Here is a 23,196-nt window from a genome sequence, read left to right on the forward strand (position 1 = left end):
TACAAAAAAAGAAGGAAAATAGAAAAAGGAAAATACTTCTGGGTAACAGTGACAATATCAGCTCTGTATCCTGATACAGACAGCACAGCAGTTGTCTATAGAGGCAGATCCTTTCAAAATTTAAAAGACTATTTGGAGAAATCAGTCCCAATAGTCCCATAAGCACAGATCAAAACACAGCAGTGCTGGATGTTGCCAATTTGTTGCTGACAATGCTCTGTGTCACTACCCTCATTTAGGAACATGAGATGGAAAACACAGTCCTAATACCTACTTATCTCCAATAGCCTCTGCCCCTTGCTCATTTCATTTTTGGTATAAATCTGCACTACACGCCATATCCTTTTGTGAGAGCCAGGGACCTGGGGCTAAATGTATATAAATATCACCCAGACGCAGCCCTTAGCCTTGAATGCAGGTCGGGAAGCATCACTCCAGCTTGAAATGCCAAACGCCATCTCCGTTCCAGCCCTGCCCAGGGCACAGCGGTGCTGAGCGCACACGGGCACCGGGGCCGCGCACCGAGCTCGCCCTGTGGCCACCGAGTGCCACGGCCCGGCCCGGCCCGGCCCCCGCGGAACCCAGCAGAGGGCACTCCTAAACAAGCGCCTGGAGAAGCTCTCCCGGGGCAAAGATCTCGCTCCAGCGTGGTTCAGGGACTGGCCAGCTCGCCTTTCACACACACAGGGGCATCCAGAGCGGAAATCCTGACAGAAAATCCTGAACTTTAGGGGAAAAAAGCAGAGACATTGGCTGGCGCGTTGCTCCCCCGATGAGTGTTTGGTTTGCCAGGGGAAAAAGTGATAGTTTTCCACATCCTCCAACGCATGGCTATGGCTCCGAGTGCAGTATTTCCGCCAGGTTTTCTGGCAGTGTCTAAGAGCTAGGCGTTGTATTTCAACATGTATTAAAAAGAAAGAATACAGGGAGGGGCAAAAATCTTGTTTTAATGGGAAGGGAGAAGGCAAATATGGGATCTGCAGTCTTTGCTTTTCTTTACATTTTGTGCAAACTGGTCTCTTACTGGTTAATCTTCCCCTGTGGCTGCCATCCTGCCAGACCAGCTCATGTTGCCCTTCCAACCACACTGCAGTGAAAAGGAGGTTTAAAAATCCAACAGCACTCACAGAATGCATTCAGCAGTGCTGCTCAGTCCCCCCTGCCCTCATCAATAGCTCCTGCACTTTGCACATTCCGTGGGCCACAACTGTGCCAGGATAATTAGGAAGTACTGAGAGGGTTTAGTTCTGGCTTTCCTATTTCGGAGCTGTCCTTTTCTCTGCTTTCAACTGCTTATTTTATTTACTCTATGCTGAATACTCTGTCCCTTGACCTTTCACCTTTCCAGGAAAGTTTCTTCAGGATTTTGCCAAACATGCCAGGGTAGGGCAGAGGCTGAGCCGGGAGGAAGTCAGGCATTGCCTTTTCTTCCCAGCACTCAGGCTCTGAAGTGTGCTAGTTCACAGTAAATCTTGCTGCCACTTGCCAATGGGCACACATAAACATCACAGCAAAGGTGTAAGAAAGGCTTTGTTAAACCTTTTGGGAAATAGGATGCCATTTAGAAGTTAATCCCAAAGATTCAGGGAGAGTTGAAGCCAGCAGAAGGGTGTGGGAAAGTGGATGAGAGGCACTTTTATTTCTGAATCCGGCCAGATTTTATACCTGCAAGAAGAATTGAAAAACTTCTCTTCCCCTCGTCCACAGGAGAGAAGTGACAGGTATTAAAAAAACCTCAGCTGACTTTGGGGAAACAAAGGCACTAAGAATCAACTCTACATACGCTCCTTTGGCTTCAGGTTTAAGTTAAAATCACCTCTTTCTATCAGTAGGTTTGGTTCTCATTTAAGTTACAGCAATGTTTATTGTGGCTCAGCCTGGCTGCACAAAGGCTTGTCCATCTATTGCTGGGTGGTTAAGTTCTCAGGTTTTGAATTCTTGCAGGTGATTCAAGGAAATAAGATTTAGTGGCTTTAAAAAAAATTATTACTTGTAAGAGACAGACAGATTGCAAACAAAGGGCTGGTTCCTGCTCCTGTTGAAGGCATGGAGTTGAGGCACCAAAGTTCATTCCTGACTGCCTTAGGTGTTCAGGGAGAAAGAAAGAAGTAAGAGAGAGCTGTAAGGCTAAAAGCAAGCACTGACTTGCTATAAGACCTTCATGATTATCTCTGAGGGGAGAAACATAGCTTGTAAAAAAAATTATAAGAGGATAACTGCACCTTCTCCTTCATGAAAATGAGCAAATTCCAGAATGTTTCTTCTGCCTGCTATGCGATTTGCTTCAGCTTCATTTCACATGCTGTCTCACACAATAGCCTCTGGGGATCCTCAGGGAAAAAAAATTTAGCTGCCTCACCTTCTATGCCCAACTCCTGCCTTCCTGCAAGAAAATTATTTGCTGCTTCCCTAACAAACCAGCTTCAGTTGTCACTGTAGGTAAGGTTATGTCAACACTTCTATTACAAACTCCTCTTGTCAGGAATTTACAAGTCGGCTGTAAAAATTCCCTTTGCACTTAATTCTGGCAGAGATGAAGAAGCCCCAGGAGCACATTAAAAAAAAAAAAAATCAACATTTACATATCAGATTTTAACACTTTCCAAGAAATGAATACTTCAATGATAATGCAGACACTGTATGACCAGACAAAGACCTGAATGAATGGGTCCAGTCAGGGAGGGAATCCTCTACTGAAATAAGCCACTGCACACCAGTGCTGCAAATATGGAAATGTCACTCTGAGTGCTACCAGATGAGTAAGAACAAAAGTGCCCTGGAAAAACCTCATCTACTTACATTGCAATGATAAAATGCAAGCCATCCTGTTTAGCAAGGGATACATCCTGTCTGTCATACCAAGAAGTTGAGTTTAATGTTTGAAAGTTTCACAGAAGTTGAGGAAGGGTTTTTTTAATCTGTCTAAAGCATTTATCTCACCTTCATCCTCATCTGAGCACCTCATAATCACCAGCACATTTAGCTTTCCTAGTGCATTACTGCTGTTTCTTTTCATTTCAGAAACAGAACAGTGATATGGAGAGAGGCTAAATGATTTGCCCAAGGTCACAGAGGACAAGCCTCTGCTCTGGGAAAGGCACTTGCCCATGTCTGTGATCCACCCCAGCAGATTGTCCATCCTCTCATGGCTTGCTAAGGGGTAAGAGCAATTTCTCATCCTTAGTACAGCTGTGAGCCTGCCGTTCCTTTTCTCTTCCCTGGGCCACTGCTTGGCAGGATTTAACAGTTACTGGCTTCATTCTCAACCCTCACTGCCACCCTTGTTTTTTACAGGTCTAAGAGGAACCTGAAAAGGTCTGATTTTGGATCTGAGGAAGCGTAGAGCCTGAATTCTTTGTGTATCGGAAATGTTGCTGCTTAGAGGCTGAAACAGAGACAGGCCAGGATTTGCTGCGTACACAGAGGTGTGTGCTTTTACATTCTGTCCAGTCTCATATTGAAAAGGAGGAGTACATGGCACGAAGCTAAACTCTGGAAGTCTTGAGAGAAAGAAAGGGGAAGGCTAGGAGAAGGAAAAAGAAGACAGAGAATAAGCAGTAAGTGTTTTTAATACAGTCTTTAGTTCATTTTCAAATGCTATAGGAAATCAACAACTGAAAGAAATTATAATAATCCAGTTAGAACTAGTGTAGCTTCAATAAGACCACATTTTTAAAAGTATGATTCCAGCTCTCTAAACTCTTCCACATATTTAATGCATGCAAATACCGACACTCATGTGTATGACTCTGCAAAGTTATATTTGCAGCCTTGCAAACCACATTTTAAACAAAGACTCAGATCTGCATCTTTTCCCTCCCTTTAACAGTTCCAGTACATGCACAAGGAGTGCTGCTTCCTCTGGTGACACCACGCAGAACATGCACTAACCTGGGACACCCCAGGCCCAGTTCAGAGTGAACAACGGTGTCAGTCTGCCAAGGAAAGGACCAAATTCTGTGGAACAGAACAGGCCCAAGAAGCGCAAAAGGAATTTACAAAGCAAGATTTTCTGTAATATGGTCCATTGGCTTTTGATAATAAAAAACACATTGTAAATGGCCAAGAAATTAATCTTTAAAAGGCAGCTGTAGCCCATGTGTATTAACTATTTTTCAAAGACATTTCCTCTGGATTTTTGTTACCTTCTTTAATACATGTTTCCAGCCAGCAGAGATGTTATGCTCTGTGGGTGAAATATAATATGCATTTTTAAAACATTTATAAATATGTATACACCCTATGGATTCACACGGCACTGTAGGAGCTGTCTTCTGGTCTGCAGTCTTTAAAAATTAATTACAAATATACTAAGGTGTACGTTCAACACAATGCACGGGGATTTAGCCACATAAATTTCATTAAGGCTGATGAGAGGTGTGCAGCTAAAGCCCTGCATATCAAGACATCATGCATAAAGAAAAGCCTGTCTAATTATGTATTTACTTATTAAACCAGAACAGCTCTGAATGGCATGCATGTTTATCTAATTTTATTTATTCCTTTTCAAAACAAATGAAATGCACACATGAGCACACATGTGCGCACACACACCCCTATATTCTACAGAAGATAGAATTTTTTAATTTGATATGCTAATATGTTGAAAACTCAATTAAAATTATTCTTCAGCTATTGTTGTTTTCTGTAACAAGCGAGATTAAAACATCCCTTGAGGTCACAAACTAGGAACATGTAAATAACCCGACTATGTGGAATGGCACTTTTGTGGCAATAAAGGCATTGGTGGCATATTTTAGTAGAGTTGCAATTGTGACACATGGTACTCAAAGCTGGGAAATTCTCAGTTCACCTACCTCGTTTTCTCACCTCTCACTTTTGTCATCATAAAAGTTCTTTCCTCTTCTTAACAGTGGGGCATGTAGAGGGCACACAGCCTGCATTACGGGAAAGCCTTGGGTTTAGCACATGCATGTGGGTAGAAACTGAGTGTTTCTCATTAGTTGTCTTAATTTCTGGACAGGAAGGGAATGCATTTCATAAATTGTTTATTTTCTTCTCTAGATTACAAGTGGGTTCCTTTGCTGAATGGCTCCAACATGTGTTTGCTGCCAAGTTCAGGATCCGAAGATGTTGCTCCCAATGTCTTTTCTGAACACTTCAATGCCATCTACTAGATCATTGTGTTAGGGGCCAAGTTAAGGCCAGCAGGGTAAAGGCAATTTATAACCCACATAGTGACATCAGTCTAACCTAGCAACCTCCCTAGCAACGCTGCCAAAGCATCACAATGTGGCCCCCATAGCTCAGATGATATGAAGATAGCAGCATTGTTAGGGTGGGAGGTTGCCACTTTGGCCTAGCAACAAATAACAGCCTGACCTTGGGATCTATTGAATGCTGAGAAGCCAAGCAGAACAGAGGGAGAACCACCAAATGAAAACCCAAGGGTTCCTGTCTATTTCTTTTATGTAACCTAAACAAATTCTTCAGAGGAAAATACGGCAATGCTTCCAGACACGCTGCATGCTTATATATTCAACATTGCTTTTCCACATGGCTTGTTAAGAGCTGAACAGCTTTTACATTGTGGTTCGGAAATCATAAAACCTGTGTGCAGAAAAAGGATGAATAAAGAAATCACTGCAGCCGATTCAGAGTGGTGACACACAGGCTGCATGTTGCTATTAAAGTGCACTGATGTGAGGACTCCCAGCCCCAGGTATCGCCGCACACACACTGGGCTTTGGGCTCACCCAAGAAATCCAGCTGTAACCAGCTTATATGCAGCATTTTGTCACTGAAAATAATGAAATGGATATAAATCACACCCCTCCATCCTTCTCTTTCTTCTTGTTGCCCATTCAGATAAGCCCCTTGTCCACGCCATTGTGCCAGCTCTGCACAGGCAGCTGCCAAAGCAAGGTAACACTTCTCTCTCCCAGATACACATCAAGACTAGGGCATCCTCTAAAGATGCTGAGGAGTTGGACCTGACCTGCTTGATGTTTCTGGTTTTTAGCAATGATCCCATACTCCTGGTGTTTGTAAGTGAATACCACTTACAGCATCTTGACAGTTATAGTGATTCAAAGACAACTGAGAGAAACAAATGGCAAGTATGGAAAAACTAAGTGATGCATTTGTTTCTGTACTGGTGGCCCTGAGCCAGTGTATGGTGCTGGAGGTCACCTGATGCTGAGCTTCCAGACACCATATGGCCTTAAGAAAATACAAAACAGTATTAGCCCAGCAGTTCCTAGGAGAATCATAACCCTTGGAATTCCAAAGCTATCCTGTACAGTGACCACTTCTAAGACCAACCAGTGGGGATAAGTCACCTCCCCCTTCCTGTTTGCTGGCTTTAAGCTACCAGCTGGCCGGTGAAGGGAAGCTCAAATTGCAGCTGCCTTCACCCTCTTTAGCTGTCAAGATAAACAGATGACTTTGGTTTGCAGCAACAGAACATGGAATATATATTTTCAAAACCGTAATTTCTCTTGAAATTTCAAGGAAACATGCTTTCACATATGTGTGGCTCTGCATGTGTGTGAATACACACACACTTTCATATAATTACATATTTTTAGCAGGTTTTTTAAAAATTTCTTTTCATTCCTTCAATTTTTGTGCATTGTTTCCCCCTTGTAGAACACTCAGTATCACTTCCAGTTTATAACTTCTCTTGAGAGAGGAGCCACAAGCCACAAATAGCCAATAGTCTACTTGCAGCAGCCTTTTACAAAGGGGCTGATAGAGCTGAACTGGACATGGTCTGTCTGTCCTGCTGTCACTGCTGTTGTAACCACAATTGTCATGTGGGTAACATGAAGTCAGGGGCAATTTATCTCATAAAACCTTAGTGCAAGTTTCATCACAGAACACAGCATCTGCCCATTAGCTCCATTTCTATTTTCAGCCAAGACCGTGACACATTCAAAGTCATCGTATGAAGTGTGTGAAAGTTTACTCCTTTGGATCTTTCTTAAATTATAAGCTTTAAGTACATAGAAAAACAGTGAGTATTGGGAGAAACCTCTCATGTGTTAGTGCCACTTCCTTCATTCCATACTTCTTCAAACTCAAACTGGCCAGCTGAAGCTTTTTTACCTCCTTGACTTTCCCATACCAGCCCTTGCTGGAGATGTGTGTATCCAAATGGTGAAGTGGAGGTTCCAGTGGTATCCAAAGCAGTGTACCTACCTCCCTATGATGCAGATGTGCTGGAAATCCCACAGACATGAAGGAAAAGGAAATGTCAGCTTCTCAAAGTGCTTCCCAGCCACACTGCTCTGTCTCCTTCTGCTGCCATCTCTGCCCTATGGTCTCTTTCAGAGGTTAACTTCCAAACTGTAAAAGAATGGGAGGAGAATGGGAATGGGGATGAACTCTTATGAACTGACCATATGACTTTCTCCATGTATTTCCTGCTAAGTTTCTTGGAAAGTGCTGATAATCTTTCTCTAGTCCTAATATTGGCCACAGGTTTCCCCCCAGGGCTCCACATCAGTGTGAGCCCTCTCTCCTTTTCCCATGTAATTTCCTTCCCTCTTTGAACCATCCATCCTAGACGAGGGATGGGAGCAGGGTGGGGAAGTAACTCCTCCACACAAGGCTGTCAGAGAACGAATGGTCAATACTGGCTGTGTGTCTTTTCCTTGGCACCATATTTCGCCAATCTGTAGAATAAAATGTGTGAAATACACTTGCAAAAAACAGCTGAGAGGCTCATTTCCTCCTCCTTCCTCATCACTCAGCATGTCTACAACTTCAGCCTGAGCTCTCACCAGTCCCAGCCATGGTGTTCAAAAGCTCCAGCCCCAGCTCTGGCTGTCCTCTGCCCTCCCACTGGAAATTAAGCCCAGAGCAAGAGCCTGGTGTAATGAGTAATCCAGGGGAGATTCATCAGGAAAATTACTTGATTTCTCTGCTTACAGAATTCAGTGTGTTCATCATTTTGCCAGTTCTGAAACTGAGTAACTTTGGCAAATACCAGAGTCAGTCTCAGCTCCTTAGAGGAGACAAAAGACTTTACCATTAATATTTCCAGTGCCAGCTATATTTTTAGACGATAGAGGCTAGGACTGCATTGTGTGGATTTTGGCATGTGTATAAATTTTACATTCTGGATATCCACGCTTTTTAAAAAATGAAATCAGTGTCTAAAAATAAACACACCTTAATAAATACTTAAAATTCCTATCCTTCCCTCTAGAGACCATGCATGACTAGCATTGAAGCTGGGTCATTGCTACCAAAAGAACCAAGCATTTCTGATCAGCAGTCCCTGATCGCATCAATGAGCTGGTGGGGCTGGGGGAGATTATACCAAATTCGGGATGTTTGGATCTGGGTTTTGTTCCATCAGTTAATGACAGATGCAGAATCTGGGATCCAGTTTAAGCAGACTTCATCTGTGTTCAGTGCCAATTTAGGTGCCTCTTTGGTGTAAATCTGGGTAAACCTCATGCACAAGCGCTGGGGAAAACAGGCTCACCTGAATGCCTTCATTTTTGCCCAGGAGGGAAAAGCAGTGGCCCTGTATTTGTGAGAGGAATGCAGGGATATATAAGGATCTTCAGTGGCTGCAGTTAATGCCAAGGTCAGCTCCAGCTGACACCCGTGCCTAGGGATGTGGGGGAAGGGATGGCTGTGCTCTGCGGCCAAGCCACAAGATGTCAGAAGACTGCTGTGCTGTGCTGGGTTAACGCTGAGCTGGGCCGTGCTGGGCTATGCTAATCTGTGCTGGGCTGTGCCGGGCTGGGCTGTGCTGGGCTAACGCTGAGCTGGGCTGTGCTGGGCTAACGCTGAGCTGGGCTGAGCTGGGCTGTGCTGGGCTGTGCTGGGCTAACGCTGTGCTGGGCTGGGCCGGGCTGTGCTGTGCTAATGCTAATGCTGTGCCGTGCTAACACTGAGCTGTGCCGTGCTGTGCTACTGCTGTGCTTTGCTGTGCTGAGCTGCCCTGTTGCACTGTTGCACTACTACCCTGGCAAGGCATTCTGCATTGGGGCCTGGGAGCAGCCTGGAAGCTCCTGCCATCATTTTTCAGGCCCCCGTACTATCCTGCATCCTTACCACGCCACTCTGCTTCTTGATAAAAACATGTGAGCAAGAAAATAAGGAATTTATCCCTTTTCATGACTTTCCCCAAGTCCCTATTTTACAGCTTGCCAGCTCCCTTGCTGTATACCTACAGGCAGGTTCCTCTTTTATATGTCACTTTTTACAGTTAATTGTGTTTGTATTCTCCACAGGGCTCCTGGCCATTACAGCACACTGTGAGGTCACTGATTCACCACTGTGTTTTCAGAAACCTGCCTTACCATCCTCATGTAAAACTGAAAACGAGTGGTAAGTGAGAAAGCAGCAGTTTGCAGGAATGCTCACAATGAAAGGGTAAACAAGATCTTACACAGAACCGTGCCTGGGCTTGCATCCAAACACAGTGTGTTACAACTTTAATATAAAGGGATGGCTGTAAGATGCATTTCATTCTCGCTGCATGCACTCTGCTAGTGAATGCTCTGATCAGCAGACACTAACTGTGTGTTGTGCACAAATCCTGCAGGAACCTGCTGGTGGAATAAATCCTCTTCCCACACTTACAGTACACCCCTGTGCCAGTTTTTGCATGTCAAGCAGCTGGAGCACAGCCATGTATGTTTCTAAAGCAGCAATGATAAATCCACGAGGTCCAGTTCCAGCAGGTGGTATTTGGGGTGTATACAATTGCTGGGAAATTTCATCTAATTTCATTTCTTTAAAATATTCCTTCAGGTCCAATCTTGTTCCTAGTGAATATCTATCTCATGGATTGATAGAGCACTGTACAAGTGACTCCCATTTTGTTGTCACTGTCAGATCAACCCCAAAATGGTGTCCTGCTGCATCCCTCTCCCTCTCACACCAACACACTGCCACTTACTTGCCTATACTTGCAGAGTGAAACTCCTTTATGGAGAAGCAATTTTTCCAAGTGCAAAGCTGCCATACACAGAAGATATGTGTGGCCAAAATCTGCACAATTCACAAGGTAAACTGGCAATTTCAGGGCCTTGTTCTTTATTATTCTTTTTATACCCTTGCTTTGGCTGTAAGGTATCAGCCACCTGAACTGGTAACTCTGATCACTCTCTGTGTGAAGGTGTAAACAGGAACACGAGTCACTCATATAATAAGGGAAGAGTCAATCCCTTATTTTTCCACTCTAGAAACTGTAGTGCCCTACAGAGAAAGTGCTGCAAAAGCTTTAGACAACTCCAAGCTTAAAACACTTTCTCGTACATGTTATGCCTGATTTCCCAAATGGTTGTACCACTCCCCACCAGCCTATCTCCATCGACTTTGGTGAGCCCTGCTAACCTACATTGCATGACAGCACCAGCGGTGCCATGAGAGGATGAATCATGGCCACTGAGAGCCTGGAAACTGCTGTGAAGCAGAATGTGCTGCATCTGGCCATCCTTATGGAACCTGGTGTTCTGCTCAGGAGTCTGTGCAGCAAGGGATTCATTGTTTCTTCAGCACTGCATCACCTGTGCCATACAACTACTTCTCCTCCGGTTACATTTTCAAGGAGTTGGGAAAAGAGCATTTAAAAAACTCTGGCATTGTTCTGTACTGTTATTAATACATGAAAAATAGCTTTCTGAGTCTCCTTGCTGCTACGCTCAGCTGTGGTCTAGTAGGAATCCCATCCTGTCCAACACCTTATTTTGCTTCTGTATCCATGTTCCCGAGTTTCTGGATACTAAATGGATACAGTATGGCCTCACTTTTGATATTAAGTGGCATTTGCACACCCAGGTCTTCGGTGTCGTGCTAAGATCTAAGTAAAAAAAGAAAAGCAGAAGACACCAGAAAAAAAAAAAGAATAATATCAGCATTGTTAGGGTGATAGCTCATTTGCCAGAGCAACATCAAGAAATACAACACACCCCTCAGTACATCATGCTCTAGTTTCAAGAAGATTCATTGCCATGGGTGTTGAGGTGGAATGCAGAAATGGGTGTCAGATACTGGAATGCAAAACACAGGTACCATCATACAGGGTGTTTGTACACATTAAACATTGGAATACTCAATTTGGAAGTGACTGGAAGTTTTTGTTCCACAGATTTGGAGTTGCTGTATGAAATGACATGAAACCCACCAAGCTTATGTTCACATAAAACCCATGGACAGATGGCACCGAGTCTTTCTGCCAGCATCAGCAGGTTGGACAAGGATTAAGCAGGTGAGTGGAACACAGGCTCCGTGGCTACCACTCATAGAGCTCCCCTGCTAGCATTGACTTCAACAGAATTATGATCCTTTGTGAACAAACCACAGCCCTGTCCTGTCCCCTCCATGCCCGCTCTCTCCATCAGGCCTGCAGCTCATTAGTTCCCTGCATTGTCACTCTGCATTTGGCACCTTGTAACTAGAAACTTTCTTTATTCAGCTCTGTCAGCCCAGCGCCCAACTAGCAAGGCAGTCATGAAAACGAGTTCTTTTGGAAACATGGTGTGGGGATGAGAGGAGGCAGGAAGTTAATGAGTAGTGAACACTGAATGCAACTGAGGAAGGAAGATGTTTACAGGTAGGATCCCACAACCCTGTGAATCAAGTTCTCTGTCCAACCTGCTACTGTAACTGGGCATTTGGAGTTGAGCACTGATGTGTAAGAATGAGCACAAGCTCTGCAGGACAAGGCTGCAAATCCTGAGCTTCTGTGCAATGGCTCTCATCCTGTATTTGATATCATCATCAAGTAATCATATTTTAATGAGGGAGTAGAACACGCTAATTGTTTTTCTTCTGCTATTCTATATAGCTGCAAATAAAGGGACACCAGGGAAGCAAGAATTACAGCCCTGTGTTTTAGGATGGTGCACACTTGCTCGATACACAGCTTGAGTGCTTTGTCATAGCCACTTCATTTGTATGATGTGCTTCGTAGCCTATGGCTCATAACAAAAAAATAGATGGATTGCTTTTGTCACTGTTGCACCAGACTGGTGAGGAAAATACTAATGGATTTGGTAGTTTAAAGTGAGTGTACATCAGAAAATGATGGCATTTTTGTTTTATGTTAACAGCACATTTCCTGAGACTATCTGGAGAAAAGCTGCTAGATACCAACTACACTCTTGTATTTTAAAAAGAATTGCAAAAAAGTAAAAATAATGCTAAGAAGAGTTGCTAGGTACAATTCTGGTGCATAACTAATGGAAATTTGTCTTTGTTATAAATGAAGTATTTGGTTCTGTAAATTCTGACCCCTGTTTCAACATGTCTACAACTGATATTCTGGGACACGTTTTAGAATCTTCCAAAACCAAAAACTGCTTGGAGTTTGGTAAATCCTGACAATTAACTAAATTCTTGTATTTCAGCTAAGACCTTCCTCCCATGCACTGAGTCCTTGGCACAGCTCAGGCACTGCAGTACCTTCCTGTCAGGGCTCTCTGGCACTTGCAGAGCTCTAAAAAAATGGATTCCATCTTGAAGGAAAATTTCTGGTCACTGGTAACTTGTCCCCAGCACATGGTGGTGGTACCTTGTCTGAACGGCAATTGAGGGCTGGCTGCTTGCAGGGCTGCAAGCAAATAAAAAATAACATTGATTTCTGTGGTATTTATTTCTATGTCCACGATAAGACAAGGGAAAAGAACAGCAGGTCTGAAAAAAACCTCCCTATAAATATCTGCAATTATTAAAAAAAAAATTCTTATTACCCAATAAAATCTTTCTGTCATATATGACACTAAACCTTTGAACAAGTGAATTTTCACACTGCTTAGAAGGATTTAGCACTTTCTTACTTTTTGGGAAAGTTTTTTAGCAAAGCCATCAGGCTGGGGCTGAGTACTGGCATGATGGATCTTTTTAGAAATAACTGTTAAAAGAAACTGTGTTCTGCAAGTCCAACCCTTTTACAGGGGAACAAGGACAGCAATGTGTGAGCACTGCTGCATGCTGTAGTGTGGTTTTGTGTCTCACGTTGGCGGAAAAAAACAAGTCGATGGTGGCACAATTTGTAAAGCAATTACTGCTCCTGGAATTGATAGTCTGGTGCTGCTAACTGGGGTCTAATGGAATCAGGTGTTTGATGGCAGCACTCCCCAAACTAGGACAGACAGCAAATTAAGTGCTGTCCCGAACAGCAAAGAAAATATGACTTTTTCTTTTGCTCTAAATTAGCAACACTGAAGTTTTTATTTGGACTTCAAAGGCTTACATAGAGACCAAAGCAGTATGTTGCTCTGTGGTCAGTTTACATTAAAAAAAAGTAACAATGCTAGATTGAAAAGAAAACAAAAAGTCACTGAATTTGCTCTTGCATGGAAAAGACCACAAACTCTGGCAGCATTTGCCACTGTGCCATGTGACCGACCTTCCCCTGCCCATAGATGGTGGATTATCATCAAAGCTATTTGGGCATATGCACATGACCTCACAAAAATGTGCACTAGCAAAAATATACTTTTTCTCAAGTCAAAAAGGGAACAAAATTAAAAAAAACCCAAAACCTAAGACTTGCTCTTGTGCTAGTGATTGGATTAGGTAATGACTAATTAGATGAGGTCATCACTTTCTATGTCATGTATATATAGTATTTATGGAGAATTTACTCATTCTAATTAACAGAGTAGAAATAGTTTCTTGACAAACTTCATTTTCCTGAAACTAAGAGCCTTGAATTTGTTCCACTTTTGATCTTTCTTTGGTGGCTATGTTTGCTTTACATTAAAATAACTTCTAACATTCCCATTAAGGATAATCCCTCCAGCAGCCACAGTATGACATTTCTATATTAATCTTTTAAGCATTTTAGAAAAGCAAGGTTTCATGTTTTAATAATCACAGTGTTTTTCTCTGAGGAGTTGTAAAAATTTATGGGGCTTTTCTATCCTATTTGACTTCTACATCTTTAGAGTTTGGTGCTAATGGCCCATTCAGCCCGCTTACTCTTTGACTCCTTTTTTATTTCTTTTTCATCTTCTTACAAAAGAAAAATTGCTTCCGTGCCTTATGCTGTTGCAGATGCTGTTCAAGTGGTAAGTAATTTCAATCCAACTGGCTGAAAAACCCCCAGATCACCCTCATCTCAGAATCACTTGGGGGTCTCCAATGTAGACATGTGCATACAAACCCCTTTAATTCATAATTAAGAACAAAATGTAGCCAGTTGTTTAAAGCAGGAAGAGCAGCAACATCAATATATACACACACATTTTTAGCAGTTTATCAGCTCGTCTTAAAAAAGTACATTTTCCTGCTCTAATATTTTATTTCATTTTTGCATTTTTAGCAGAAAAATAAAAGTAATAGATGAACTATATTCATTATAATTATAAGATGACCATAAAAATGGCTCTCCAGGGCCCCTGGAAGCACTTTTGTCCCATACTACTCATACTTTGTTCTATGCAGAGCCAGGCAAGACATTGCAACTAATAAAAATCCAACCATGCAATCCTAGTAACAAAACAAGCAAATTCCTCATTCTGTCACTGAGATCTCTCTCACTGCTCACAATTTCACTTCCCGAAAGCCAAAAATCTGGGCCCTTTTGGACAAAGTAATTTCCAAATAGGAGAGAAAACATGCCTGCCTTAAGTCAAGATTGCCTCTGGTGATTTCCGTTGCTGAAATCCCTGCAGAAGAGGAGCTATAGCGTCTCAATTAGGCAAGTCTCAAAGCATTTGTGGTTACAGAGAACAAAACAATATTCTCAGTTCCAATGCAAGTGGAAGACACTTAGTGAGATCAATTTCTTGAGAGCTGCTTCACTTGATTTGCACAAGCAGCATTACTGTTGGAAACAGGGACTTACTCCTTACTGAAGCCACCACCTGGCTGCTCCACAGAGAACCAAGGGGTCAAAAAGGACAGAGAGAATAAAGAACAGAGCAGTCAGAGTGTTTGATAATGAAGGAGACAGGAGTTTCAGAGGCTGGGAACGCCCACCTAGGAAAGTGTAGTAACTGTAGAGGAGTGGGAAAATGTAGTTTCTGTTGCATATTCAAGACTGTAATCAAAGAGATGAGTGCCAAAAGATCTGCAGCATCCAGAAATTGTCAGGGTTGTCTTGCCACAGGTTCCTCAGTGATCTTATCCTGAGTGTTTCATAACAGATAGAACGATAGCTGGAATGCATGTTTAAGAATAGACAAGGAAAAAGCAACTCTGTTTTGTACCAGAAAACTCAAGCCCTGTTCAAAACCAGCAAGTAAGGGCATGGTGACAGCTCAGTCACCACCAGCAGCATCAGCCCTGCTCAATGCCCTGGCAGCCAGCAGGCAGATGGGTCTCCACTCAGCACAGCTCTGTGATTTACTGCATGCAAACAAAGCTGGAGTAACTTGAGTGCCTCCTGGATGATTTATAGAGGCGTGGGTTGCTCATCTAAGCAGAGGAGTGGGATGCAGAAATGCTTGTGCTCTAACCAGTTTCCGATGTGGAATCCTGCGGCCCAAGGCACGTCAGGTTGTTTTTCAACCTCTGTGCAAGTTCCCAAATCTCAAAGTAAAGCCCAAGCCTTTCTAGATGTGCTGTTAAAGGTTCCAGGAGAATGGAAGCTTGCAGAAGGACCCAGCTGTTCCAGTGCCTTTCCTCCTGTGTATCCAGCTCTCCCCTAATTTAGCCCCTAAGAACGAGCAAGTATTTGGTATGTATGAAGATGTGATTTCCTTCAGGAGCCTCTGGGAGAGCCAGTGCAGAGGATCTTTGTGCAGGATGCAAAGGGCAATGTTGTTGTTGTTCATTGGTTTCACAACCACACAATTCTGGTCCTTCATCACTCCAGAATCTTCCTTCAGTCCTTGTCTGTCTGAGCACTTGGAACAAATATTTACCCCTTGCTTGCTTGCTTTATAAAATTATGAGTGTAACATTTCTTGCTCTGCATCCTTCTTCAGTGTTTGTAAAGCCACTGAAAAATGCTACATTTTTACTGACAAGCTAAAGGTATTTTTCAGCAAAGAGTGTTGATGATGTCTATTGTTTTACTCTCTATGTCAAGTTTGATCTTCAGTGCACATTTTGGATAAGTAGACTGTTATCTGGAGAATGTTATACCAAGGAGTGGGGCCAGCATTAAGGTTTAGAACATTGAATTTGTCACCAGAAGTTAAGCAAAAGTTGAAAATATTTTCCTCTGATTCAGCCCGTAGTCCTGCTAGGGGCGCTCTTAGCCTGTGAACACCATATAGGTGGTACTAGGTGGCCACTGTGACATCTTTTGTGTTCCCAGTCAATGATATCTGCAGCTGCCTGTCCTTGCACCATCCTGTCACCCGTCACTGGTTAGAGCAGGCTAAAAGCTGCTGTAAATGATGCACTGGCCCAGGGGCAATAGAAGAGCACCAGGAATTCCAGCTTTAACTGGGTTTCTAGTATGTTGCTTTTTTACTCGCATTGTCCTTAAGCTAAAACAAGAATACTGCTGGAGATTTGTGCCTCCAAGAGAAACAGGAAGAAAAATCAATGCAAATACTAAAAAGGGAGAGCAGCAGAGAGTCCCCATTCCCATGCATAACCTCTGAACTGGTACTGGAGATCTGCAAGAAAGTGTCACTCAGCCCTCGGTGCTGATACAGACAACAATGAAACTAAAGTGCCCCAAACATTCATAACCAGTCCCCTGCCCATCCCTGAAAAAACCCCAATCCCATGTTCTTTGTCCTCTGAACTATAGTCACCTTGCATTACACGGTAGGAAATGACTGGCCAGGCTTTCCATTGCCGCTGGCACTAATCACAGAAGATGAATATGAACTGACCAATGGTGTTTATAACCTTGTTTAACAATGTCAGGCACTGGGCTGGAGTCTCTCTCCCTTTCATTCCAGGGGCTCCAGTGCAGTAATTTCAGACTTACACCAGCACCAGTGAATTGAGACTCAAACAGAAAGGTGCTTTTAGGACAGAAAAATCCAACCACACTTTTGAAAAGTAAAAAGAATGAGAAGTATCAGAATCATGAGCCAGAAGTATGAGAAACAGTGAATTTCTTTTCTTTGCAGCTCAGGTGTACCCATGAAAACAGCACAGTGTATACTAGAGTGAGAGGGTCTGACCTCTGAAGCAGATCCCCTTGCCAGCAATAAGAAAAATGTGTTTCACCCCTCTATATTTTCATGAACACTTGAAAAATCACAGTAAATACAGTTCATATAGTTATCAAACATGAAAACATATCTCTGGCGGTAGAGAAACTTTTATCTTGGGTCACCAGTGCCCTGCTGGCACTGTAACATATTTATTTTTTAGCATTCAGTGACCTTTGATACCAGTAACTGCTGAGGCTGCCAAGCTACCCCTGGGCTCTCCCATGCCAGTCTTTATCTGCTTTGTATGCTGGACAGTCTGGAATTGAGCTCTGTCTGTTTGTGAAGAGGTGGGCAGGGGAGGGAGCCAACCCTCCAGGGACTCTGCCCTGTCAGTGTGTACCTGTATGTTCTGTGTGTGCCTGTGTGTGTGACACTGATTCTGAGGCCCCTGATACTCAGCTAGTACACACCTATGTCTGTGTGCACATATTCAAGGGCCCTGTAGTTTCTTTCTCTCATACAATATAAAGAGTGGTTCTTGCACGGCCATTGGCTATAAAGGGCAGCCTTCAGCTGGGCTACAACATATCCAGTATTCTGGTGCCCACTTTGGATGGAAAAGAGCCTTTTCATAGTTCTTGTGATTATATTCTCTACCACATTAATTAAAAGCACTGCTGTGACCTGTCCAAAACAAGAGTGCTCCCTGGGTTTGTACTTTACACTGGGCAGTGCCAGTTTTTGGGGAGTTTGTGCAGCCCAGTTGCCCTACCACAGTTCCATTTTTTTCAACTAAGTTCCCAGGTGGAGAGGCACATGTCACCCTGATCCACCTGTCCTAGCAACAACAGGACATGGCTCACGTTCACCTAGAATGTGTTCTCACTGACTGAGAAAATGCCAAGCTAGGGATGGAGGAAAAGGTGGTTTTAGTTAGACCTCCACCAACTAAATCAAGCTAAAATTACATAGGCCCTTTGCTTAAGTGCCACTGCCTGAGAAGCAATCTCATTACATGTGACACATAAGCTTAAAAGCATTCAGCTAAAACCAATCCTTCTGCTGTCCTTGGTCACCAACTGGCAACAAAGCTCCACATTGACACCAATCTGGCAACCTGTAGGGTTTGCCCTCTATTATGTTTTGCTTCTATAAGCACAGCTATTATTGGAACTGCTTACTTGACCATACTGCATGCTTTACCTCCATCTGACAATAATTCATTCTTCCAGCTTGCAACATTAATTACTTATGCATACTATACACACTGCCTCTCTAAGTATATGCACACGAAGAAAGCAAAAAGATTTCATGTACAGATGAATTTGGTGGTGGTTTTCCAATTTTTTTTACCTAATGTGAGGACAAGAAGAGATTTCTAGGTTATCTATAACTTGAAAGTCATCACCAGAAATACTCAGAAATGCAGCATATCAACAAATACTGGTTGGCTCTGTGGGTAATTACAGAAAACACAAAATATACCTCTGTGTTTCTATGCTGCCCAATAAACAATAGAAGCAAAACCTCACTTAAATACGTATTTATGGATGGATATGTGTGCACACACATATATGTACTTATATGTAAACAAACAAACAAAAAATGGGACCAAGAAAAAGCTGGTCAAAGATATAAGCAGGCTCTTGATGATTAACACTTTCCTATCTGTAACATCAGAAACATAAGACTGGAAGACATCCTGGCAGCTCAGAAATTCCCAGCCACTACCAGCAAGGCATTGTACATCCCTCACACCCATGGGTCAGTATCTGTCTGTAGAGTGTAGTTTTCAGCTCTCTCCTCTTGTTGGAAAGTTCAAGTCTCTTATGATTACATGGAGTATCCTGACAGACTGATGCCTGTCCTAACACCTGTGACAAGATCCTACAACAGACATGATGGTCCAGCAGTGTCCTGTGCAATGTCAGCAGTGCCTTCCCATTGCTGCTGGAAGAATCTTGTCTAGGATCACATTTGTCATTTCTCTCACTGCCTCATGCATTCATGGTTCACAGACATCCAGTGACAAACTAATACAGAGATCTGTTTTCTTTTTTTTAATATTGTAGTCAGTTTTATCCCTTAAAGAGAATCTACTTTTCTTCATAAAGTTCTGTATAGTTAATAGAGAGACTGACATATCCACACAACAGTTCCTCTTATCCTAAATCAAGAACCCAAAAGAGGCAGGACAGAGCTCCACTCTCAGGGAGTCTTCCCCTTTTCAGTGCCTGCAGGAGAAGCCCTGGATTAGACTAGCTTGAAGAAGATGCTTAGTTTTCAAGTGTTAATGGTGAAGTGCATCCCAAATGTATTTTTGTATGGAATTGCATCCCATTTCCATCCCTTTTCACTGTCTTCCAGCTCACCAGCCACAATACTCTCATGCTGTTAATAATGGTGCCTCTGGACTCTTTTATCAGAACATTTCTTTACCGTTCTCCATCTTAAATGACAATAGATCATTAGAGTGAATATTAAAAAAGTTCAGTCTTGAATTACTAGAAATCTCCATCCCAATAGCAATCAATTGGCATCTCTCCATCAGACAACTTCTTATGCATTTTACTGCTCTTGTACTAATCCCCATCTTCTCTGTCTTAATGAATAACTTCCCATGTGGCATCATATCAAATGCTTGACTAAAATCCATCTAGATTAGATCTACTACATTTCCCCTTGCTTAGACAATCAGTTATCTCTGCAAAGATAAAGTGTCCAGGACAAAATCAGCATGGTGGTTGCATTTTATCCTGTTTACCTTCTCTTGCTCTCTGTCTTTTAAAAAAAATATATTAAATATGTTAAATATATTTTTCTTCAAAACTCTTCTGAAAGTCTGAGATGGTCTCAAAACTAATGAACTCAGTGTCTTCTTAGATACCTTTCTAATAATTTTTATAATAAAAGTATTATATCTACTATTTTTGAATCATGCAAGAACGACCTGCAACTCAAAAATTTATTTCAAATAGTTGCTGCCAATCTGGTACTAGTTCCTCTGGAGTTCTGTGGTGAAAATGACTGGTCTCACTTGAAAATGTTAATCTATTTTAGGTTTGCTTTCACCTTTATTGTGATAACTTCCATTTTCTTCACCTCGTTCCAACTAATGACGTTGGTTTTGCACCCTTCTTCAACTCCACTGTTCCTCTTAAAAGCTATGGAAAAGCCTCATTTAGATTTTGGGTACAAAAGTACTTTTAATCTTTTCCTTGTCCACTCTTCAAAGTAGCATCAGTTCTTTTCTTGCTCCCTGTTTATACATGGCTGAAGTAATGTTTCATTTTTGTTTTCATCTCCTTTGACAACTATTTGAGACTTCTTTTCAGCAAATCTCTCTTTATTCTGAACACACACAGGTAGTAGGTTTGTTCATCACTTGTTTCCCTTACTCTTATTACTCTCCCACAGTCCAGTGCAGTGATGCTGTTGTACAGACTGTATTAACTAACAGGGTAGACATAGTCTAATACAGATGTTTTGTAGATAGGTACAGAGTGAACATATTTGCAATGAAATTCACAGGCCAACAGAAATCAAAGATCTTGTCATAATGGAAGCAATGTTTTTATCTGATTAGAGTTGCAAAACCCCTTGCCTCAGCCCTGCCTATGCCAGAATGTCTCACAAAATGCTTCAGCTTCTAGCAACAAAAATAGTGCAAGTTTCTTCTCTTCCCAGGAAATGAGAACTTTCTATCAGAACAAACAGAGGTAGAAGTGTACAAAATAGTACCTTGTACAAGCACTAAACCACTAACCTAATTTTTTAAACTGCTACCTTCTGTTGTGTTTGGTTTTTTTTTTTCCAAATTGTGTTCTAAGCTCATGATTTTGAGCAGAACCCTCACAAGGCAAAACAGTGCTGAGCTGAGGGAACCTGTGACCAGCCACAGCATAAAACTAGCTCTGAAGTGGGGACCTTTGTGGCAATTTTTGATACTAAGGATTCAGGTTACATTTACAGTTTCTGATTTTCCTTCACTACAAATGTATTTCCAAAAATATTTTCTTTCCCTTTTCAAATGTGGAAAAATTAGTTGGTGAATTTGTTTTCTATAAAGTTTTGAATTAGTAAAACAGGAACAGATATGAGAAATTAAGGTATCATTACACAAAGGTCAAAATGTAATGCTCTGTGCCTCATCTACCAACTGCAATCAAAAGACCAGAAGTAGCAGAGTGGGGGAACCAACTAATCCAGTGAATGATGAATGAGATTTACTGAGGATGTACACTCAAGAACAGCACATTTGCAGCTAAGAGAGAAAAGGTTTTCCAAACCCATCTTAACATAAAATTGGAATCTCCTCCATGGACACGTCTGAGTTTGTTTGAAAAGACCTTCCAGATACATACATCAGATTGTAGAGGAATATTTCTATGGAGGGGACAGTGAAATAACTTTTTCATTTCATGAGCTATCACCAGGTGTTCTGATACTACTCAAGCACAGTTTCCTGGGCCATTGCAATGCCTCACTTGATGCCTCTTTCAGTTCCAGACTGACATTCTGGCCCTCAGCATTTTTCATGGAGCTGTCAGGACTAGCCCACTGCTGAGACAATGAGTGCAAACCTCTGCTAAGAAACTGTTTAAATTTATTTTTAGAGCTAAAGCATTATTTATTCTTGAGGAGCAGGCTGGTTACCCCTTGCTTTAACCTTGCTTTCAGACAAAAGCTCAAAACTGGCATTCTCTGCCCTGTATATTTTGCGTAGTTCCTTGAACTGCAATTTTTCGCTTTTCATGTCAGCTTTTCTGCCCAGCTTTACCCATCGGTTCGCTACTGTAAACAACTGTTTTGCCTGCTAGATGGCACTGGCCATCCACCAGCGCTGGGACTGAAGGCAGGTGGCACTGAAGAGCCGTAAGGGCACATGGTCACCCTTTGGTCGTTATTCTGTTTACTTTCTGCAATGGCATTTTCTTTGCTCAGATTACTTCACTCCTCACCCACAGCTCTCGCTTGCCACTATAATAATTCTACCCATGTCCTCTTCCCGTTCTAGGATGAGTATAAACTTGCTGTTAGCACTGCTATGACAGGCTAGAGCTGCTTCTGAACCCATCAGTTTGTTGAAAACTGAAAACGAGCTGAAGCCCTGAAAGTCCTCTGGGTTTCAGTCACTGACTTGAGTCTAAGTATTTTGCAAACAACAGCTTATTTTGTGGGGGGATACAATTAATTAAACTTGTCTGCTTGAAAGCAGCATTACAGAGCTATTTGTGAATAGATACTAAGGATGCAAAGATGGTGTGAAATCTGCTGGTTCTTTGGATTCTGTTCTAAATTCTGTTCGTCATAACTACCTTGGATGTGTTACATTCAAGGTACTCAACAACACACCGAGGAGGAAGTCGAAGCTTTCAGCTGTGTCTACAGAGCACCCGGCACAATTCACTGCTGCCATCCTCTCCGTGCTCTTTTCACTATAAGTGCTAGAAAACTCACAGTCTAGAAAATGAAGTTAATGACAAGCGTCCAGCTGGAAGTAGAAGAGCCTCTTCCTTCAAAATATTCACAAGCCCAAACAATCCTCCTGAACGTGCCCACTGTGCCACAGTATCTGCAAGCAGAGTGCCATTACCCTTCTAATCCAGCCTTTCATCTGAGCATGCTGCTCTCTGCACTGGAGCAATGAGTTTGCTCTTCACACACGGGCACATTTCACCAGTGCCAGATGTGCTCACAGTGGGTGTGATTTCTCAGAATTTGAGGGTGTACCCTCTCTTTGGATGGCAAATTCCCTGGCTGTGGTTGCTTGGAGACATTACAGGAATCATGGTATCTGCCTTGCGTGCCTGTAGATGTTTTCCAGGTAGGTGTGGCCATACTTCAACTTGGCTCATCAGATTCTCCACAGATGTCCATGGTTCTAGTGACAGTGCCAGGTGTAACTTTCTCATTAGTTCTTTTCAACCTTATAATTATCACCTATATATGAAGCTGAGTGCAGTGCTGTATCATACCATATCATTTCTAGGTGCCAGACACCTAATTTCTATCTTTTTTTTTTGTCTCCTCTCTACTGCAAGTGTGCCCATCTCTCCATTTCCTGAGGGATGCTGCAAACTGATTGTTGTCAAACCTAGAGAAGATTCAAATACAGATAAAGCTTTTTAGATTAAACCTTGTGGTCACATTTTAGGATGTTTCTGTCCAACTTCCCAAACTTCTTTCTCCCCTT

This window comes from Aphelocoma coerulescens, chromosome 15 (assembly GCF_041296385.1).
Source record: "Aphelocoma coerulescens isolate FSJ_1873_10779 chromosome 15, UR_Acoe_1.0, whole genome shotgun sequence".
NCBI lineage: Eukaryota > Metazoa > Chordata > Aves > Passeriformes > Corvidae > Aphelocoma > Aphelocoma coerulescens.